Genomic DNA, 22,262 nt, shown 5'->3' on the forward strand with positions numbered 1-22,262 from the left:
AGGCACATGATGGGATTGTACTGCCTCTTTGAGGTTAAACATCAGTCACATTGTTGATGAGATGTGGGGTAGAAATGACATGATTCGCTTCTAGGTAGAAGCTTTAAAAGCCATTGTATGTGTCTTCCATGTTCCTTTCCTGCTGCTGTGGTGATTGTTGGGATGAAGTCTGTAGTAGCCTGTGTTCCTGAGGGACTAAGATGAACCAAGCCTCGTAGCCAATGCTTAGTGGACATATAGAATAAGAAAGCACACTTTGTTGCGTTGAGCTGCTGAGATTTGGGGGCTATTTGTTACCTAAGCATAACTTAGTCTATCCTAACTGATACAGAATTGACTATAAAAATACAGAGCTGATGGGGCGCCTGGGTGGCTCAGTCGGTTAAGCGTCCGACTTCAGCTCAGGTCACGATCTCGCGATCTCACGATCTCACGGTCCATGAGTTCGAGCCCCGCATCGGGCTCTGGGCTGATGGCTCAGAGCCTGGAGCCTGCTTCCGATTCTGTGTCTCCCTCTCTCTCTGCTCCTCCCCCGTTCATGGTCTGTCTCTCTCTCTGTCTCAAAAATAAATAAACGTTAAAAAAAAAATTAAAAAAAAAATACAGAGCTGTTCTCCAAACTGACTGTGTTTCGGGACACCCCGTTTAGTTTCCCTGTGGTAGGAATATGACTAGTTCAACAAAAGATGTGTGACCTCTTGAGTCCTCCCCTACTCCAACCCACCATGGCCATTACTAAGCAAGCTTGTGTTTTACATAATTTAGGACATTCCTGAATCTAGAAGAAATAATGGTTAGCATTTAATGGCCATTCCATATGTACCAGGCACAGTTCTGAACGCTTACGTGTGAACTCATTTGCTCCTTTAACAACGATGTGACATGTATATTATTGTCATTCTCATTTTACAGATGTGTAAACCAAGGCACAGAGAAGGTACTGAGTAGCTTGCACATGACATACTTCCAGGAGGGTTAGAGGAAGGATTTGAATAGAGGTGCTGTGGTTCCACAGCCCACATTTTTAACTACTCTGTGGCATTAAATTTTTTGGTTGTTTTTTTTTTTTTTAATTTTCCAAGTGTATTTGGCCTATATAGCCAGAAATGTGTTATATACAAGCTTTCAAAAAGTATCCGGGTTGTTTTTACTTTTGCTTTATGACAGCAGTGTGAAAATACTATCCTTGAAGAACCAAGTTTAAAACAAGGTATTAACCTTGCAGTGTATTGTGTGAACCATTGTCCTCAGATAACTCTTTTAACCTCTTTCTTTAGATTCTCAGAACTGCCAATAGATGCTGGGTAATCTAGGACAAGTTGGATGACTTCCACCTAGGTTGTTTTGTTGACTATCAGATTTTAACTAAATTAATCTGAGGCCTGTTTTCAGAAATGAAATTCTGTAGTAATCTCAAAGTAGAAAATAGATTCCTAACCCCTCTTTCCCTCTGAAAGTCATTGTATTTACCAATCATTTAATTATCAGTGCTTCACAGACCAGTGATCAACACAAAATTAATTCAGTCTTAAAAAGAGTCAACCTGGGAACAAATAAGAATTATAGCAGTTAGACTCAGGGCCCCGTTTCTTGAGATTACTGATGCGTTCTCTCTGTGATGTTATTCATTACTGGAGAGGAATTTCGAATATTTTGCTAGTTGCTAAAAGTTTCCAATGGCTGAGAAATTTTAGGACTTTGCCATTTATATGTTATGTGGATACCACGGATAGGTATTTTATTGCTTCTCCACCCCTAACATAGAGAACTAATAAGGAAAAAGAAAAATAGAAACCCAATAGAAATGGATCTTCACTGTGCTGTGGGGAAAGGCAGAAGGTACTCCTGCAAATGTTCTATATCTGCTAATATATATTGGCCTCATTTAGAAGTGCTGCTAAGTTTTGTTTTTTAAGGTCAAACATAATTTGTGTGTGATTAATGTAATTTATAGCGGGAATTAATTCAGAAGAAAGCATTGAATTCCTTCTAGTATCAAACACATACGAGATGATGCAGGAAAATGAAAAACTACAGCTCTGTTCTCAAGGAATTCACAGTTTAGTGGGAAGACATTCTCACATGTAGATCAATAGTAATGAGTACTCTATGGGGTGCCTGGGTGGCTCAGTCAGTTAAGCGTCCGACTTTGGCACAGGTTATGATCTCATGATATATGGGTTCAAGCCCCGTGTCGGGCTCTGTGCTGACAGCTCAGAGCCTGAATCCTGCCTCGGATTCTGTCTCCCTCTCTCCCTCTGCCCCTCCCCTGCTCACACTCTGTTTCTCCCTCTGTCAAAAATGAATAAACATTAAAAAAATTTTTTAATAAAAAAAATAGTGATGAGTACTCTAGAACTGTGGTCAGATAAGGTGCCAGGTGGACACACAAGCAGGGCTGGTTTTGTGGGCATGCAACCCTGCAGTTTTGTGACAGAGCCCTGCACTTAGAAGGGCCTGGCAATAGGTTTAATATTCTGCTGTTGCCATCTTGGAATTATTAATAATTTTTTAAATGCGATAAAATACATGCAACATAAAGTTTGCCATCTTAACCACTTTTAAGTGTGCAGTTCAGTAACGTTACGTATATTCACACTTTTGTGCGAACATCACTGTCATCCTTCTCTAGAATACTCCTTGTCTTGCAAAACTGAAACTCTCTCCCCATTAAACAACGACTCCTCATTCCTCCCTCCCCACAACCCGGCAACCACCGTTCTACTTTCTACCTCTACAAGTTTTACAACTCTAGGGAGCTCGTATAAATCGAGTCATATAATATTTGTTCTTTTGTGACTGATTTATTTCACTCAGCATAATATCCTCAAGCAAATGTTGTAGTATGTGATGTAGGATGTCCTGCCTTTTTAAGGCTGAATAGTATTCCATTGGATGTATATACCACATTGTGTTTATCCATTCATCCATCGATGGATAGGAGATGCTTCCACCTTTTGGCTATTGTTGACTAATACTGCTTTGAGTGTGAGTGCACAGATATCTTTTTGAGACTGAAATTATTGGTAAATTTTGATCAAGGGGACTGTGTTTGCCTTTTTCACTGAGATCCACAATTGACATAGCCAGTCATATGTGGAAGAACTGAATGGGAGTGAACTGGAGCTACAAGGAAGTGTTGGGTTGACCAAGCAGAGGCGTGGGACAGGGCTGTATTCAGAGGCAACAGGGTGGACCTGAGCCAGAGGAAGGAGGAGCCAGGTTTGCTGAAGGACAATGGGAACACACATCAAAGACAGTTGGTGAATCTTTGCTCCAAGATCAGTTTTCAGTCCTAATTAGTTACAGAAGTTGATGATGATATTATTCAGCCTTTTTATAAGGAAGGAAATCCTGTCACGGCAACAACATGGATGAACCTGGAAGACAATATGCTAAGTGAAATAAGCCAGTCACAAAAGGAAAATACTGTATGATTCCACTTACACCGGGTACTTGGAGTAGTCAAACTCATAGAGACAGAAAATAGAACGGTGGTTGCCAGGGACTGAGGTAGGAGGGAACGGGGAGTTGTTTAATGAGGACAGAGTTTCAGTTTTGCAAGATGAAAAGCATTCTTGAGATTGATGGTGGTGATGGTTGTGCAGGACTGGGAATGTATTTAATGCCACGGAGTTGTATACCTAAAAATGGTTACAGTGATACATTTTTTTTGTGTAATCTACCATAATTAATTTTTAAAAAGTTGATGAGTGTTTTCATTTAAGTAGCCCATATGCTATTGGACATTCTTCCGGGCCTACGTGGATGGGGCTGGGACAATTTACTCTTTCAATGGATGTGAAGACTATGGTGAATCCATCTAACTGGTCCTCCGATATTCATATAAAGTTCTGTCTGTTCTTGCAGCCTCTGTAAGAACGCTTCGTTCTGTGTTCACTTCATAGAGGGCAAACATTTTCTGTTAATATAAAGAGGCTGTTCTTTTATCTATGTTGTTAATTGTAGAAAAGATGAGTGATGGAGTAATCTGCTGGGATCAAAACCTAGATAGCTTTCAGTCATCTGCTTTCTGAAGATAACGATATTTTAAATACATTAATTTTTGTAAGGGGTCATCTTCATTCTTATAGCTAATGCTCATTGTCTACACCCAGCTAATACTCATTATCTAGAACCAACTAATACTCATTGTCTAGTATGTAAAATATAAGTTATTCCAGATTTTTTTACCCTGGATTTCAGATGGATATGTTTCATGCCCTCGAGGAAGCTCATTCCCTTATTGTTTGTAAGCATTTGCCGGCTTTTAAGTTTGCTCCCTCACCTGGTTTCCATGTGTGTGCATCAATTTATGATTCATTTATCATTTGCTACACACTTGAGTGACTACTATGGGGTAGGCACTGTTCTAGCCACTAAAGATATATCTGTGTACAAAAGAAAAAGAATCCCTGCCTTTTAGAGCTTTTTATTCAGAGCAGAGGTGGACGTTAAACCAAATAAGTGAGCCAAGAGTGGCAGAAGGTGAAATGTGCCCTGGAGGAAAACATTAAAGCAGGGACAGGGGTCTCATTATAAGTTCTCGATACGGTGCTGCAGGCATATGATTTAAAGTGATCCCTCTGCCCATCAGCACTTCAATGTGGAATCTTGCAGCTGTTTATTTTCTTACCGGACCCCTCCCCGACTCCCTACCCTGCAGTCACACCCTTGAGCTGGGACATACCACATGGTCATCATCTCCTTCACTCTGTGGAAAGTTATCTTGAGGTTTCTTTTCATGATTCTCATATCCAGCCCCCTAGCATCTTACATAGCACTCTATATACAATAGTCATGATAAACACATGTCTGTTATATTTTTAAAATTAGGGAAAGAACATATTCTGTATATTTCCGATGTCCTTATTTTTAGAACCATCCAAAATCTAGGTTTACCATTAGATTTTCTTCTTACAGACGTCATCTCACACGTCATCTCAGGTTTTCCACCACCGTATTGTTCAGTACAACCAAGCGTAGCATGATGGGACCTAATCCGTATTTATCACAGAGTATTCTTCTCTGTCTTTTTAATATCGAAATCACAAAACCAGGTTTAAAGAATACAGAAACTGCCATCTGTTCTTCACAGACAACTGAATGGAAGATAAGCAGCTGTGTTACAATAACGCCATCTTGAATTCATAGAGTACCTTTGTGGTGTTGAGCTATTTGCAACATTTCTTGTATTTTATTTAGCAGAGAGAATAAGCAGGTTGCTGTAAGTCAGACAAGTGAAGTGTAGGAACACACAGGCTTTGGAATGACATGCTTTGGAGTGAGACCTAGTTTTGAATAGAGTCGGCGACTTCTGTGTGGCTTTTGGCACCACTCACATCTGAGCTTCAGTTTCCTTATCTGTAAAGTGGGGATAAAATGAGGTGTGTGTGTGTGTGTGTGTGTGTGTGTGTGTGTGTGTGTAATATAGTTTGCCCCAAGCTTTGCTATTAAGCAGACACTTCGTAAATATTAATATCTTTTGGCCTTCTCTTTAGAAATAAGCACTTCTTGATTTACCTGCCTTGCTAGGCTGAGGACTTGCCGAATGACAGAACCATGCCTTATTTATCTTTAGCTCCAGCACAGTTCCTGGGCTGGTAGTTTTTCAGTAAAGCTGCATTTTGGTAGAAAAGTAATGTAAGCTTAACTTTGAAAATATTTTTAATGAAGATCTGCCTTATCTCTGGCTCAGTGGTGTTCTCAGCAGGGGCTGCCCTGTCCTCTCTCACTCTCTCTGAGCTGTCCTCTTGAATCTTCTTGTTTTGGAAGAGCCATCAAATGATGGTCCTGTTATACCTAGCACAGCAATGAGTGGAAAAGTCTTGGTGGAGAGGCTTCTCATTGACTCGGATGGATCTATGGCCTACTGGTCCTCATGAATGTCATTGTGCCCTCACAGCACACCGACTTCCTGCCCAGAAAATAAATGGCCCTTTTCTCCCCATTGCTCAGCCTGACAAATGGCACATTTGGCAGGAGCAGGCTGGACAGAGAGGGTTTTGATGAGGCTGGGCAATGCAATGGTGGTAGGAGGTAGGAAGCTCTAAAGTCATGAGGGTGGGGGATGTCTCCAGTTTGCCCTCCCCTCCACAAGTGCTAGATCTGTACTCAATTTGCACATGTCCCCAAAAACAATGGCCTGGAGGAGGTGGGAGCTGTCTTTTCAAATCTCATGTTGTATGAGCTGTGAAAGACGGCATATGATCAAATATTACTAATCAATCATACTGTTCATCCCAAGAAGCTTTCTGATCCATCTCTGTTTTTGGAATGGTCTGCACTCCAATACTTTAGGGAAATGATACCTTAATCTTCCTTGGAAGACACCTAGAAAATGAGATTTCTCAGTTTCCCATAGTCTTCCAATCCCATAGGTCTTCAATCCCATCCAACCCATGAAGCAGCCACATCTCCAAGTGATGAAACTGACCTCTAATATGGTGAGCATTATTATGTCCAAGCACTATGGCTCCAAACTCTATGATATGATAGAAAAAACAACAGGGTCATCAGGTTTGGTATTTAAAAAATCATGATATAGTATAAAGTAAATGTTTAGAAGTTACCTGGAAGGCATTATGTGGAGAGGTGGCTGAGGGTTGAAATAGAAGATGAGCCATCAGTCGGTTAAGCGTCCGACTTCGGCTCAGGTCATGGTCTCGCGGTCAGTGAGTTCAAGCTCTGCGTCAGGCTCTGTGCTGACATCTCAGAGCCTGGAGCCTGCTTCGGATTCTGTGTCTCCCTCTGTCTCTGCCCCTCCCCTGCTCACAATCTATCTCTTTCAAAAATAAATAAACATTAAAAAAAAGAAGAAGATGAGACTTTACTGGTTTTATTTTGGATTATAGAGGTAAAGCTAATACTAGCCTTGCAGTGTTAAGATGGGCTAGGAAGAACAGAGGCCATGCTTCAAACATGGGAATTTTAGCATGACTCCAACAAAACAGAAGTAAGTCTGTTGATGAAACACATGCTCTGTTTAAAGAAGAGTCCCTTAAGTGAAAGCAGGATTCCACCAATCAGAGACTACCAGGGCTCAGCTCTAGGTCCCCCCCTTTTTTTTTCTAGAATACTCATTCTATTCTTGAAATCTCTGATGCTCTCACTTCTGAGATGGACAAAGCATTTTCTTGTTCTCTAAATATATTCTTTCCTAAGGAGCAATGGTTTGTGTGTCTCGTGGGAAGAACTATAGTCCGAATTTAATGCTTCCAAAGGATTTAAACAAGGTTTAGTTTCCCTGGAAACCAGGCTCTTGCTGATTGTTGTACACATTTTTCTTATGAGGTCAGTAGCACCTGAATCTCTTGACAGTAAAGGCCACCTTGAAACTCAAAATATGGGTGGTGTTCTAAAGAACATTCTAGTTGTTTAAAAAACCTACACAGTGAATAGCACTGTGAGTGTTCCATCCTTAGCTACCATAGCAAGAGAAAGGGGGGTGTATGTGCTTGCGCGCATGAGAGCATGTGTGTGTGTGTGTATGTGGGTGTGTAAGGTGATAGAAAAGAAAATCTGGGATTTATTAAAAGCTAAGGTTTTTAATAAGGTCTGAAGTCACTGAAGGCTGGAACTGGCTGCGGTAGTTATCAGTCCACGCTGACATTCCTGCGTTCGGATTATGGGGAGCATTACAGTAGAGTAGCTAATCTTTTGTGGCCAGTGCTGCTTGCCCGTGTTGATAAGTATGATTAACAACTTTAAAAGTCAAATACATTAGCAAATGCCTTATAGCCGCCAGGAATGCTCATGGCCACCCACACTTCACAGCAAAATGAAAAACAAGTTTAGGAGCCTAGGATTCCTGAACCTTTTAGATAAGTATGCCTCCAAGTTTGGTTTTGAAGTTGGCTTCAATCAAATCATGTGGAGTTGTTGTTAGAAAGTAGTCAGATAGGAACCAAAAAGAAAAAAAAAAAAGAGGAATGTGCTTTTGGTTTGGGAGGTTGTAAAAAGATGACGTTCATTATAGTTTCAGAATCTACTTTAGGCCTGCCTCTTCCCTGAAATTGCAAAATGAACTTTAAAAGAGATACTAGATTTTGGGCGGGGGCGGGGGGGGGGGGCGGGCGGTGTAGAAAATGCGTTGCATAATCCAATTTTTGGTGGTAATCCTAAATAAAAGTCAAAACTCTGGGCTACATACAAATTGGATGAGGCAATGATAGGTGACATAATCTTCAAAACAGTGGAAGAAATTCAGTTCAGTAAGTGCTCAGCCTGGCTTGCTATGTGACCAGGGGCTTTGTTCCCCCAAACTGGGGCTGCATTGTAGATGTCCATTAGCATCATAATTAAAGCAAGCCTCTGTGCTAAGTGTTACACAAAGGAATTCTGGATTTCTCTGCCCAGAATTAAAGATAACACCATTGAAAATTTAAACCAGTGTAAGATTTGATGTTTACAGTTCAAGGATTAGTAGATAGTGGGGGTGAAACGAGAATACAAGCATGGAATTAGTAGACAATCCTGAAGAATAGTAGTGCCAGATTCCAAGAGGCAAATCCATTCTTGCAGAACTGTCATGAACACAGTGCACGAAATTGGCCTCTCCCCAGCAGGTAGTTTATACTTTCTGCCTCACTGTTGACTTTTCTCTGGTCTGTGGCTGCTGAATGCCAAAACTCCACATACCTTCCCTACCACCAGAGATCCAGGGTAGGTTTTATTCCTTGGTAACAGAAACTACAAGCCAACTAGCTCTCCAGAGCATCAGATTCATAGGAAAGATGTTGACGTGATGGAGATTTTTTTTTTCTTTCATCGCTTATATTAGTTACAACAGTTATTCTTATCCATATGATCTTTTTTTTTTAATGCACGGTTTGCTTTTTGCTGATGAAAAGTTTCCCCCTATTTCTCAATCTCTCTCTCTCTCTTTCTCTCCCTGTCTCTCTCTCTCTCTTTAGGTAATGTAAGCCAGAAGTGTGTAGCTTCTGGAATTTTACAAATACTGAAATCGAAATCCCGTATGTACAGTGGAACATCCAGATAGATAAGACAGCGCTGACATTTTGAAGCTGTACATGATGTGGAATTAAGTTCTTATCATTTGAATTCCATGTACAGCTGTCATTACTCATCCGGTGCATTTTGAGGGTCCTCATGCTGCAGATCTGCTGTCAGATTTTTCTTATGTAATCTTCTTAGATAAAGAAAGTTTAAAAAAAATCAGGGATCAGGGTCAATAATCCAAGCAGCTGAGCCAATTACCTTGATTTACTTCAAAATTAGAATATATCAGAGGTGGGGGTAGGTTGCCTCAATCTAAAAACATAATGGCTTCACAGAACTCTCCATTTTAAACATCATGTACTAAAAGCAAAGTGAAATTTTGTTAATTTTATGACGAAAGGTACCGTTCTTTTCCAAAAAAAGAAAGGAGTGTAAATGTAGTAGACATTATGTGATAGATTATGATCCCTATTTAGGAATGTTAAATGCTTGATTTGTGGAGAGTTTGTTTTTAGAGCACAATATAAACATGCGTTTGTTTGGTTTTCGACATTACCTGGAATGTTTGCTACTGAAATTGTGTTGGAGGCATGCATAGTATCCTGAGAACCTGAAAACTACAAGTTGCAACTTGAAAATGGGCTCCATGACACTAGGCACTGTGAGAAGTCACAAAACCCTTATTGTGCATAACTGCATGTGCCTGTACCTGTCTGTGGGACCCCTGCAGACGAGTACATGTCGCTTCTCGCCTGTGCTCTCAGTGCATGTGCACCCAAGCAACCTAATATGCAAATCTGGAAATTTGACATTGCCATTGCCGTAAGGAAGACTAACTCAGCAGTAGAAGGTGGTATTTATTTTCCGCTTAAAATGGGGAAGAGAAAAGCCATACTCCAAATACCTGTGTGCACGCTAGAGAGACAGTCACCTGAAACAAGTCAAGAAATTGAATTTTTATTCAATTAATTTTTTTCATTTATGAGTTTATGTGGTCACTCATTTATCCATCTATCCTACCATATTGCTCAGGATGTAAAACTATTAGAGAGGAACAGCAGGGACAGATCTCTCAGCCTCAGGTGCACAAGTGACTCACCCAGAAAGGCACAAGCATGTTTCTGACTCCATTTTGGAGCTCTGCAACTTTCTTGGTCTGGCCTCCCTGGTATCAGACATTAGATTAATAGTCACTTGGGTTCCATCGGATTAAGCTAGTAGCTTTATTTGTTCAGCTGAAGATCTCCAAGACATATTGTTAAGTAAACAAAATAAGTCTTTGAATAATACATATAATTGGATTCTATTCATATAAAAAGAATTTCCTAATGTGTGTATATGTACATATATGTGTAGACATATACGTGTATGTTTTACATATATATGTGTATATATGTGTATGTGTATGTTATATACCTATAAAGACCTATGACTATATCTATAAAGTTTGGAAGATAGGCAAGAAACTATTACTAGTGATAACCTCTAGAGAGAGAAGCAGAATTAGGAGTTGTAAATAAAAATAGACTTTTGTTTGAATTTTTACAGAGCATTATTTGGTGTAATTAAAATTATTGTAAAGGAAAGTATTTTGAAGGTTGTTTTATTAGTTATTAGAATGTGTTAGATATTCTTTGATTTCTTTGTGAAGATAACAATTTATTAAAAAATGAATGAACCCATCTTACAGGATGGGAACTGTATTTTCATATTTATGAATATATTCACAACATAATATAAATAATATATAGTACCCTTCTGGTGTGTTTTTTCTCTAATTCCTTTTTGCCAAGAGATTGGTGAATTTCTTAGAATCCAATAACTAAAGCAGATATGACCAAAATAAACCTCTTTGTTCTGGGCTCTTTGGTCAAGCAAACTTTGGAATGTTTGCTAATCTTCTTCAATGTCCTATGGGTTCCACGTCTCATGCTGCCTTTATTAGTAAATAAAACGGTCACATTGGTCATGCACAACTGTTAGGTTCTTTTTGCTAAATAATAGTAGCCAAAGAGGAAATTTTGAAGCAAAAGAGGGTCAGCTACTCTCCCAACCTCATAATCAAGTCATATTGATAACCAAACATAGGACCAAATTCTGCCAGATAATACAGACACTTATGAAGCAAACAAAACCCCCACATGTAAATCAGTTCACATAACCTGTATGCATGCAATCCCAGTGTTTCACTTTTCTTCTAGATGCTTCAACCACAGCCTTACAGAAAGAGTTGAGAGAGGCTTGAGGCAAGCACCCAGATTCCAAATACAGATTCTGTCACCTTTGTAGCCAGCGTCAGACCAGCCGAACTCTCCAGGAAATCGTGGCTGAGTGAACGTACAGTGATTACATTGGTCGTGCATAACTCTTAGGTTCTTTTTGGTAAATAATGGTAGCAAAATAAGCAGTTTTAAAGCAAAAAATGATCTACTCTCCCCAGAACCTTTTGACCAATTCATGTTGATAACAGGTCTAGGACTATTTTGGGATTTAGACTGGGGCATTGTCACCAGAGACACAGGTAAAGGCCTTACTGGATTTTACACTGAAATACTTTTAGCCAGTCCATATTTCTTGAATACCTTGAGGCCGCCAAGCACACTAGGCGACAGTAACAATTTTCACCAGTTGCAGCCTCTTTTTGACGCTCAGAATGCCAACTGGAGGTTGTTGATGGAGTGGTGGTGCCAGTGGGGCTCTATCGGCAGGTCCCGCCGTGCAGCTCCCTCTTTAGACACCAGAGAGACTATCTCAGACTTTGAATGCTTGGTTAGATGCTAGCGGCATGCTAGAACTGAACCCAAGTGACACATACATAACTCTACACCATACAGACCCAAGTATGTTAGAGTAAATTACAGACGAGTACTGCAATTAGCTGTTCTTGCAGAGTTCTGTTTCTTGAATCGTGATTAATCATATTCAGCCCTGTAAGTGTAGTCGTAATCACCTGTGCTTTAAAATTCTAACTATGGAATGGTAAGTATTGAATCTTTATGCCAAGCCCCAATCCCAGCAATTTACATGTATTAACCCACTTAATGTTCACAACAAGCCCAAGAGGAATATTATTATTTTCCTTTTAACAATGAGGGATCTCAAGCAACTTGCCCAAACTCACTCAGCTTGTACCTGGCAGAGTCCAGATTTGAACCCAGGCATTTGGAATATAAAGGCAGTTTTTTCACTGCATTAAAGAACTAGCGTGCTCTTATCCAGGAAGCCATACTGTTCTCACCAGTCGCAAAATACTACTCTTAATTTGCTCTTGCGCAGATTCTGTGCACAAGGCATGTTGTCTACCCGTTGTTACATCTGAACATCTCTTGCCTTGATGTGCAGTGTTCCTCGGTGAAGTCCCTGGTTCCTTAGTATGTGTTCCTCTCTCTAGAGCTGACGAGAAACATTGAATCGTCAGGCCTGGCTCTCTGCAAAAAAGAAAAAATCCCCAAGGAGCCCCTTAGACCCTTCCTGTGGGTGCCCTTTCAAACCACAGCTGGCTGTTGTAGACCCCAGGGCTTGCTGCTGAATTTTTGCACCCCTTCTGAGAGGCTGGACTCTATCTTTTTTTTTAAGGTGTTTTATCTCTGCAGAGAATGAGCTTCCATATATAAACTTCCAGGGATATAAGCCTGGTTTCTGCTGTCCCAGAGCTAATTAGAAGAAAGGGAACTGGGGGGCCTGAACCATACAGTCTGTGGAATATCACTTAATCTGTTACTTCACCTTTGCCCTACTCTGTAAGGGGTCCCTGAGTTTAGGGCTATACTGTTATTTCCATAAACCATATATGTTGCACCTTTTCCATGTGTTGCGGAGAGGATGGAACCAAGGACTCTCAGATCTGGCTGCCCCTTAGACTGAGCTAGTTCCACTGTATGGAGGTCCAGCTTTTACTTGAATCTTTTACTTGAATCTTGAATCTTCTTGAATCTTCTCCTCTTCATTAGCCCTCCCTATAAGCACTTAGGTTTGCTCTCCTCTCTGCAAAGTCATTACCATTTCTTCACCTGGTTCCGGTTTCTTTCTTTCTTTTTTTATCATCTTATTTTTTTTTCATCATCACAAGTACACTCTTTAATCCCCATCCCCTGTTTCTCGCATCTCCCCAATCTCCCCTCTGGTAACCATCTGTTTATTCTCTATAGTTAAAAGTCTGTTTCTTGGTTTGTCTCTCTTTTTTTTTTTTTTCCTTTGCTTACTTGTTTTGTTTCTTAAATTCCACTTGTGAGTGAGATGATATGTATTTGTCTTTCTCTGATGTATTTCATTTAAAATTGTACTCTCTAGCTCCATTCGTGTTGTTGTAAATGACAAGATTTCATTCTTTTTATGGCTGAATAATATTCCATTATATATAGCATATATACACACACCACAACTTTATCCATTCATCTATCAATGGACACTTGAACTATTTCCATTGTTTGGCTATTGTAAATAATGCTGCAATAAACATATGGGTGCATATATCCCTTTGAATTAGTGTTTTTGTATTTTGAGGTTAAATACGCAGTAGTGTGATTTCTGGATCATAGGGTAGTTCTACTTCTAATTTTTTGAAGAAACTCCATACTCTTTTCCACAATGGCTACACCAGTTTGCCTTCCCACTATTAGTGCAAAAGGATTCCTAAAAAGGAATTCACATCCTCACCAACGCCTGTTGTTTCTTGTGGTTTTTTTTTTTTTTTTTTTTTTTTTTTAATTTTAGCCCTTCTGATGGGTGTGAGGTGGTATCTCATTGTAGTTCTGGTTTGCATTTCAACATATGAGTCCCAATTATTACTGCTGTGCTTGGTTTGTGAGTTTGCAATGCACTTATACCTGGGCATAGATGTGGCTTTGATGCCTAACTGACTTCTTGTGCTCAGAGTTTCATAAAAATGGGAAGCTTTGGATGTGAGACCATTTGCTTTGCTATCTGGTATAATCCTGAAAAGTATTTTTGTCTCCAACATGAATGGTGTTCCTTTTTCAAGTATTGATTTGCCCAGGCACATTGGGTATTGGGCTTCTGACCATGAAAATGGGCAGGGCTGAATTAGGCAGGTTTTTGGCACCTTGGAGTTGGCGGTCATGGGCATAGCTGCCACATGTATTTGAGTAGGTTGTACACTGCACAAATCTAGGTTGTCCTGGTTCTGGGGAACGCAGGTGCCAATGTGGGAGTAGAATCCACATCCTGAGGCCCCCTCCTAGTGCATATTCCACTCCCCAATATTTTTCTTCCTCTGCCATGGTTACACACTGCCATTCTGGTGCCTATCGTCAGTACTCTACAATGGCTTTTCTCGTAGCTGCATATATATTTTAAATGGCTGTACAGTATTTCATTATATGAATATACCATAATTTATAAGTTCCTTATTGGTGGGCATTGTGCAGTTTTCAGTCCTTTGCAATTACAACTAATACTGAAATAAAAACTTACACGTGTTCATATATATGTCTGCAAATATCTCCTGGAAAAAATCTTCCAAGTGGCATTTTCTTTAACTCATCTCCCTCGACTCTCATATCTATGCAGTTGCTGCCAGCACCCTTCCTTGCCTTACCCTCATCCTCCAAGTTTGAGCTTCATGACCTCTTGCTTACATTATTGCAGTAGTGGGTCAGTCTACTGCCGTCTCCTTTATAATCCACCCTAAACATGGTTACTAGACCTCGCTGCTCAGATTATGTTACACCTGTGTTCCCAAACCTCCCAGGGCTCATGATTGATGATTGAACTCAGTATTAAACACCCCCCACCCCTCCCAGCATTCAAGGCCACACCACAGTGGGGCTCCAGCCCATCTTTGGAGTCTTATCCCCTGTGATTCGCCAGGTCCCTATGCTTCAGCAGAACCGGATACCTCGCTGTTTCCTGAGCTTGCCTTGCCCTAGAGCTCATCGTTTTTACTCTAAGAGTGTCCTTCTCTTTCAAGTGTCCCCCCGCCCCCGTTTTTGCCTGTGCAAAACCTTCGCAAACTTTAATGCTACCACCCTAATCATGTTTTCTGGATTCTCCCACTCCCACCCCCCAACCTGGACATGATCCTCCCCCTCAAAGCACAGCTGCACTCTGTCCCCTGCTGGTCTCAGACCCTGTTTTTGATTGTGGTCATTTGGGCTGCTAGAAACCAGTGGTAGCTGGAGAGCTGGAAGCATGTATCCTGTGGTGTGTTTAGTGGAAGGCCTTCCATAAGTATGGCATTAAAAATATATTTATTAGATTAGATCTTCACAATTGGTAAATTCACTTACCCCAAATGGGCCTAGCCCTTCAGCTATAATTCAGAGAGTATACACCTGAAGCCATTAATATGAAAGTAGATTACCTTTCCGGTGTACTTAGTCAAAATACAGAAGAAACGCATTGGCGGTGGGGTGGCAGGCAGGGTGGGAACAGGAGCCCATCTCTTCTGCCTTCCCTTTTCCTGGGGTCCACTGCCGCCCTTACAAAGAGCACATGGAGTAGGATCCTGCTAGACTTGGAAGGCTGACTTCTTGCCAGCCACAGCAAGCAAGGACTCGCATCCCCATTTAGGAGGAATTTACCCTAACAATCCAAGCACTTGCATTAAGGGGATGTTTACAAACATCCTGGTTTTTGACTCATACTCATTGTCAGCAGGATGACATTCTCAGGAGAGGAAGTGGGAGGCAGGGGAGTCACTGGGGGGGGGGGGGGGGGAGGGGGGGTGGGAGTGTAGAAAGCTGGATCAGATCAGGGATCCCTGAACAAAATCTCCTCTCCTTTCAGTGACCCAGAAAGTCTCTTTGCCTACTGATCCCAATCTTGCATTTGAAGACACTGGAAGGACACGTAGGAAGTCTCCACCTTCAAGTGCTGATTATCCACTTTCAAGCTCAGGCTTCTCATAATAATCTATACTCCCTCCCTTAGAGGGAGCACCTCTCACCTAGTTCAAGTTCTCATTCACTTATTCAACAAATGCCAATTGTGTATGTCCCTGCCCTTAAGGGGCTTATGGACTAAAAGCAGATGACAGTTCCATATTCTTTTGTGAGGATATGGAAAGAGAGCCAAGGTTTCAGACTTTTACTACTCAACCCCCCTCTGACCTGTGCTTCCTGCATATTCTCTCTTATCGAAGAGTTCAGATATTCAAAGTCTGAGTTGCTATTGTCCTCAGCATGCACTTTATACCCTGCGCATTATTCCCGGAATCCTTTTATCTCTAGTGCTCTTTATCACAGGCTAGTATTTATTTTGGTACCATCCTTTGCCAGATTAAATATTTATACTCATTTAATATTCTCTCTGTTGTTGAAAAGAACAATACAAACGTTGAATAATAATAACAAAGTACTTTATTGTCTTAATTTAATCTTGCATCACCTGTGAGGTCTCCAGGGCTTACTCTATGCCTTTCCTGTTCAAGGACGCTGTCCGAGGACCTGAACCCAGGCCTTCTGATTCTGGATTCCAGCACAGCCTTCAAATCCTTATTTTTGTAACATGTAACCTATTTGCCCTAAAAATGTTCAGCTCCTCTACCCGATAAAGTTTGATTACTATTGCCTGCAGAATATGTCACTCGGAAAATGTACCCTCTGTCCTACTGATTTACAGAGCAGACTAGTTTACACATTCAGCTCTTCTATTTTACGTGGTAGAACTCTCAGCTAGACCCCAAAATGCATCTCATATATTCTCTTGATTCATGTAGTTCATCGGTAGTATAAATGTTAGCAAATCCTGTTGCTTAAGATGTAATGTCATCTGGGGGTGCCTGGGTGGCTCAGTCAGTTAAGCTTCTGCCTTCAGCTCAGATTATGATCTCACAGCTTGTGGTGGTTTGTGAGTTCGAGCCCCGCGTCAGGCTCTGTGCTGACGGCTCAGAGCCTGGAGCCTGCTTCGGATTTTGTGTCTCCCTCTCTCTCTGCCCCTCCCTCATTGGCTCGCTCTCTCTCTCTCTCTCTCAAAAATAAATAAGCATTAAAAAAAAATTTTTTTTAAAGATGTCATCTGAATATGCATGATGACCTGTGTTTTAGGATAGAAATTATTTGTAATGTACTATTTTGGCATTTTCTCCTTGGAATCAGTTTTCACAGTTTTAATATGTTAAATATTATTCCATCATGGATGGGTGTTGGGGGGCGAGGTATAGTGAGTGTGTGGGGGGTGGGTTCATTCATGGGCATCTTCTTTTGAGTCTCTTTAAGCAAGGAAAAAGATAAACCTGCTTTAACAACGCTTCCTCTTGGCCTAGGAAGTTTTTAAAATGGGATTTGTTACATAATATACATGCTTGGCGTTGGTGTGGGGGGGCAGCTAGGAGAGGATGGTCCCCTTGGTTTGTGACAGACTGGCAGCTTTTCCCCTCTAGTATGTGCCATAGCTGCAGAGCCAGATTTAAAAGAGGATTTATAGGAAATCCAGCTGTGAGTTTTCGTTTTTTCTCTTAGAGCTGGAGGCGGGGCCAAAACCAACCTCAAACCAGGCACACCATTGATCAGGCTAGAATGATGTGGAACAGGCTCACAGACAACAGCTAAGCACAGAGGAAATATTAGCTGGCAGAGATAACGAAGAGGAAACACTCAGTGACAGAGGCACCATCTGTCAGTTTCGGAGGAGCAGTTTTCAAGAAAACAGAAAATGAAATGAAGAAGACAGTGGTTTTGTTTCAAAGGTACAGCACAGCCTAAGGACATTTTTAAACAAAGTAAGTTTGTATTCCATAGGAAAGGAGGCGGGGGTGGGTAAGACAACAGTTACTGCCTATTTGCACTGTGACTTTTGTGACGGATATATAAAGTTTTCTTTGTGGTGTATTTGATATTTAGAAGGACATTCTTTTAACGAGAACTGGATTTACAATTTAAAGCAGTGCCTCTCATTTTGATTATTCACTTGAAAAACATTTGAAAGTTACTATAAGATTTGGTTTACTTCTCTTTAACCTCAGAGATTTGTTTTTATCTCGGTTATACCATAGATACTGACACAGGACTTTCTTTTTTTTAATTTTTTGAAGTATGAGCAAAATTATTTGTATCTTTCCCCAAAGGCAAGTTAGTGAGAAAAGTGCCCATGTCTCAGATTGAAGAGGCTAGCAGAAAATGTTATCTCTTGGATGTTTAATTCCATGGGGTCGGCTAAGTAAATAGCCATGAGTGTGACCTAGACTTCTGTGTGCCTTCCACATCACCTTATTGTGTTCACATCGTTTTTAAAGGAAGCTGCTTCTGGATCTTTTAGTTTGCTTTTCTCAAAAAGCCTTCTACCCTTTTCCAGAACATACGCTGCCATACCAAACGACCCTGTTACTTAGGCTTAATACATTTTTAAACATACTAGCTTTAAAACGGGGTTGGACTTGTGTTGTCTGTTGTTATGTGTTACATCCAAGTGGTTTGCATTTGATGTCATATGTCGCATGTTTTAGTAGCCTAGGATTTGTCTACGTCCAAAGGGACCTTAAGTAGGGATTTGGAATGATAGGCTTATATGAACGATAGCAAAAAGTTTTTGGAGCCCCTCTGTTGGAAAAAGGCAGTTCTCCTTCGTTCTACACAGGCAGGAGGGGACTTTTATGCGTCAGCGTTAGCAGGCTGTCTAGTCCAAACCAGAAGGAGAAGCACTGGCTGTAAACTCGCAAGAGCAGAAACCACTCAGTGTGATGGCCCAATATGGATGTCAGAACTTTGTAGCATGTGTGGGAAAATGGCTGCAGTCCAATGTCTGGAATCATTTATCTTCTGGTAGAGCCTAGAAGACAACTGTTGTATGCATGTTACAGAAATCCCCGCTGATTGATTTCATTTACATAGAGCAAGCGCAGTGACTGATGGTGGGGACAACTGCGAGTGGGGGAGAAGTATTGATCTATTTCTGCTTTTGCTGAAATTCTCGTCTCATTAGTGTTCTTGGCACCTTTGAATGAGACTGTGCCGCCACTGACAACCATATGGTTTCTAGGGGGCCCTTTCCACACGCTTCGTAACAAGTGCCACATTTATGCCTTTTCTTATTGAGGAAGTCATAAACGGAAGGTTGAGTGTTTTGTCTCACTGTCTTTTCCGAGCTTAACCTGTTTCCCGTAGTCTAGGTTTGAAGAATGGGAGGGAAAAAGTATTCAGGAGCAGGGTTCTTGACACGGACTCAGAGCAGCATGCGCGGTCCTTCAGAGACGTGCACGGGATACTCTGCGAAATTCTGGCACACGCTCCTCTTGATGTCGAAACTCGTGTCTGCATGTGAGGCTGTCAGATTTGCCAGTATACGCTGTGTGAGCTAAACTCACATGTGCTAACATATGCTGACATCCGACAGGGTCGCATCCAGACCTGTTTGCCGAATGTGTGAAAGATATTTGCCCATTTCTGACAGTGCCCGTGTGAGATCTCGTGAAGACGTTTTTAACTCATGGCAGGGACCAAGATAACAGTCAAAAGCCTTGGGTTTCAGCCACCCTCCCCCCCTTACGCTACCTAACGTGGCGACCTTGAGGACGATCACTAACCTTTTAATAAATCTGTTTTGCTGCTTAAAATGCCTCCTCGAGACGTTTCAAATGCCAGTAAGATATTTACAATGTGTCTTGTATTTGTGTCATTTATGAAGTTGGCTTCATTTTCTTAGAACTACACTACACCGAAAAAGCTGAAAAACTCTGGGTCACTAAGAACAAAATTCTGTAGTCTCGTATAATAGTACTTTTGTTTGCAGAAGCCTGCTCTTGAAGGTACTTGCACTGGCCTTTTGTCTCTATGTGAAATTATTCTTTGATTCTCTCACCACAATTCCGGCATTGTGGAATACCAGGAATTTCCTCCAACAGGTTGAAGTTTTAGCAGTTGGGTTCAAATTGGTGCAATACTACTTCGATTTAGTATAGTTAAATATATATACAATTTTTTCAACTCCCAATATGAGGAAAATGGATGATAGTGCAAATTCGGGTACCTAATATTTTCTTACATTTGATATATCCATATATGTCATATTTAAATAAATACATACATACATAGGTATGCTTAGCTTCATATGATATATATATACATACATATATATGTATGTATATATATGAGAGAGAATCTCCCTCACATATTCCAATAAAAGCAACAGTGTATAAAATATTGAAAGTAAAAGATAGGAGCCACTAGTGTTTTTTCATTTTACGTGATAAACATGATAGCCATTTAGTAGAGTGCGAAGGATGTAGGAAGTCAGAGGTCAGACCTGTCAATATCAGCTGCCATGACCACCATGCTCCAAACAAAACCATCCCATGGGCACCGTCTACTGAATTGTGAAGCACGGCTGCCCTGTGAGCCATCCCACTCAGCTGTGTGACCGACCTTGGGCCAGTCACTTAATCCTGCTGACTCCTAGTTCCTCTGAGGCAACATGGGTAAGAATGTATACCTTATCCCATTAAGTTGTTGTTAAGGGCAAATGACACAATAATATATATGATGACGCTTTGAAAACTTTAAAGTCACTAATTGCTTCCTGGAATATTCCTATTTTCCCCTTCTTTAAAATCCTGCCTGTCATTCAAAGGCTTCTCTTGACCCTTTTCTGATCTCCTCAAGGGTGTGTTTTTTCCCTCTATGTTTGAAGCCCTAGAGCTTGTTATGGAAATAACTAACCAGCTTGCCAGTCATGTCCCACCCCTACCCTCAGGCTGACCCTACTATTCCGTGTGCTTTCGCATCTCCACAGTCTGCTCATTTCTGTCCCTGGGCTCTTCTAAATGTTTTCTCCATATTTTTTATCAGTCTCTTCATCCTCCAAAGCTACCTAGTATATGTAGTATATAGACCCATTTAGAATGGGAGCCTGAGACTCCAATGACAGAAGGCGCTATATGTAAATAAAATAAATGGTTAACCTACATAGTCATATGTGAGTCCTACTAATTACACTTAGCTAACTGAAAATTAAAACTATCAATCAACACTGTCGGTTCAGAAAGATCCTTGATATATCTATGGCTAGATATGTTTTAAAAAGAAAATCTAAGCATCTTTCTGAAAAGCAGTTTGGCAGGATTTATCAAGACCTTCTGATCCAGTAATCCCCCTTCTAGGAAATTATCCCGAAGTAGTGGTAAACAAAACAAAATAATGTAGACAAAGCTTTCTGAACAAGATGTTTAACATGATATTATTCATAAATATTATGAAAAATGGCAAATTAACCAGCATTATTTTAATAATCTGAATAAAATTCTTAATAATCCAAAGGTTTCCTGATCAATTATACACTAATTACAGTGACCTAAGGGCTGCCTTTTTTAGATACTTTACGTAGAACCAAGGGCATATTTAGAGCAATCTAGCTTAGCAACTTCATACCAGCCTTCTAAATTTCTGCTCTCCCTTTTTTATTTTTTTATTTTTATTTTTTTTAGAGAGAGAGCTCGAGAGGGGGAGGGGACAGAGGGAGAAAGAGAGAATCTTAAGCAAGCTCCACACTGAGTGTAGTCTCAGTGGATGCAGGTCTCGATCCCATGACTCTGGGATCATACCTGAGCCAAAATCAAGAGTCAGACGCTCAACTGACTGAGCCACCCAGGCGCCCCTGCTCTCCCTTTTTGAAGTTTAGAAAACGTTAAACATAGGGTAACCTTCGAGGCCAAAATTTGAAAACTCTGAGGGAACAAAAATTTAGCATCAGGAGGGACCCAAGAGGACTGTTTTACCCGTTTGCATTGAAAAATAGACTATCGCAGAGAAATGGAAATCTAACTGGTTTAGCTTTTCTCTTTAATTGAGGTTAAAAACAGTTAAAAAGGGGAAACTTGAGTCTACTTGTTAAATGACTCTGAAGAAAACTATGTAAATTGTGGAAGCTTTTTATAATCCCTTATTTAATCTCTTTTTGCATGGAATCACTGGAGGAGGTAAAGCCATTTTATCATAATAGTTTCTGCAAGTTATGTCAAGATAAACCACAGGAATACTGGAACTGATCTATCATATCAGGGTTGTGTGGTTATTGAACACTGAACTGAGTTAGAAGCTCCACTCTGTTTTACAGCTTCAGTGATAAATGGAGCTTCAGCCCCCGAGAGATACTATCCATCACCTGCTTCTTTGTTCAAGAGGGGAGGTTTTCTTTTTTCGGTCCTTGGAATAATATTCCGAATGCATCCCCACTAAAGGTGCCACTCCCTGAAGCTCTCAGTAAAGAGCCTGGGGCAAAAGACTGCTGGTGAGCGAGAATGCTTCCTCAGAACCCCTGCCCACCCTGTCTTAAAAGGGTAGAGGAACAGGTGCCTTCTTTAAAGACCTTTCTAAATGGTCCTGTTTTGGGATGCTGCCGAGTAAGTGATA

The 22,262-nt window shown here is 40.8% G+C and overlaps 1 protein-coding gene across 7 annotated transcripts in view; it reads left to right on the forward strand.

Annotated features, from left to right (window-relative positions):
• Positions 1 to 22,262, forward strand: part of STARD13 (StAR related lipid transfer domain containing 13) — a 237,322-nt gene that overhangs the window by 118,645 nt on the left and 96,415 nt on the right. Inside the window, exon 1 of one of the 7 annotated variants that reach the window (XM_078444656.2) lies at positions 17,607 to 17,641. The exons of the other annotated variants lie outside the window; for them this stretch is intronic. The gene's annotated coding sequence lies outside the window, so the exon portion shown is untranslated. Of the gene's footprint in view, positions 1 to 17,606; positions 17,642 to 22,262 lie in introns of those variants that run through there. 7 annotated transcript variants of the gene reach the window in all.

This window comes from Panthera onca, chromosome A1 (genome assembly GCF_046562875.1).
Source record: "Panthera onca isolate mPanOnc1 chromosome A1, mPanOnc1 haplotype 2, whole genome shotgun sequence".
NCBI classification, from domain to species: Eukaryota; Metazoa; Chordata; class Mammalia; order Carnivora; family Felidae; genus Panthera; species Panthera onca.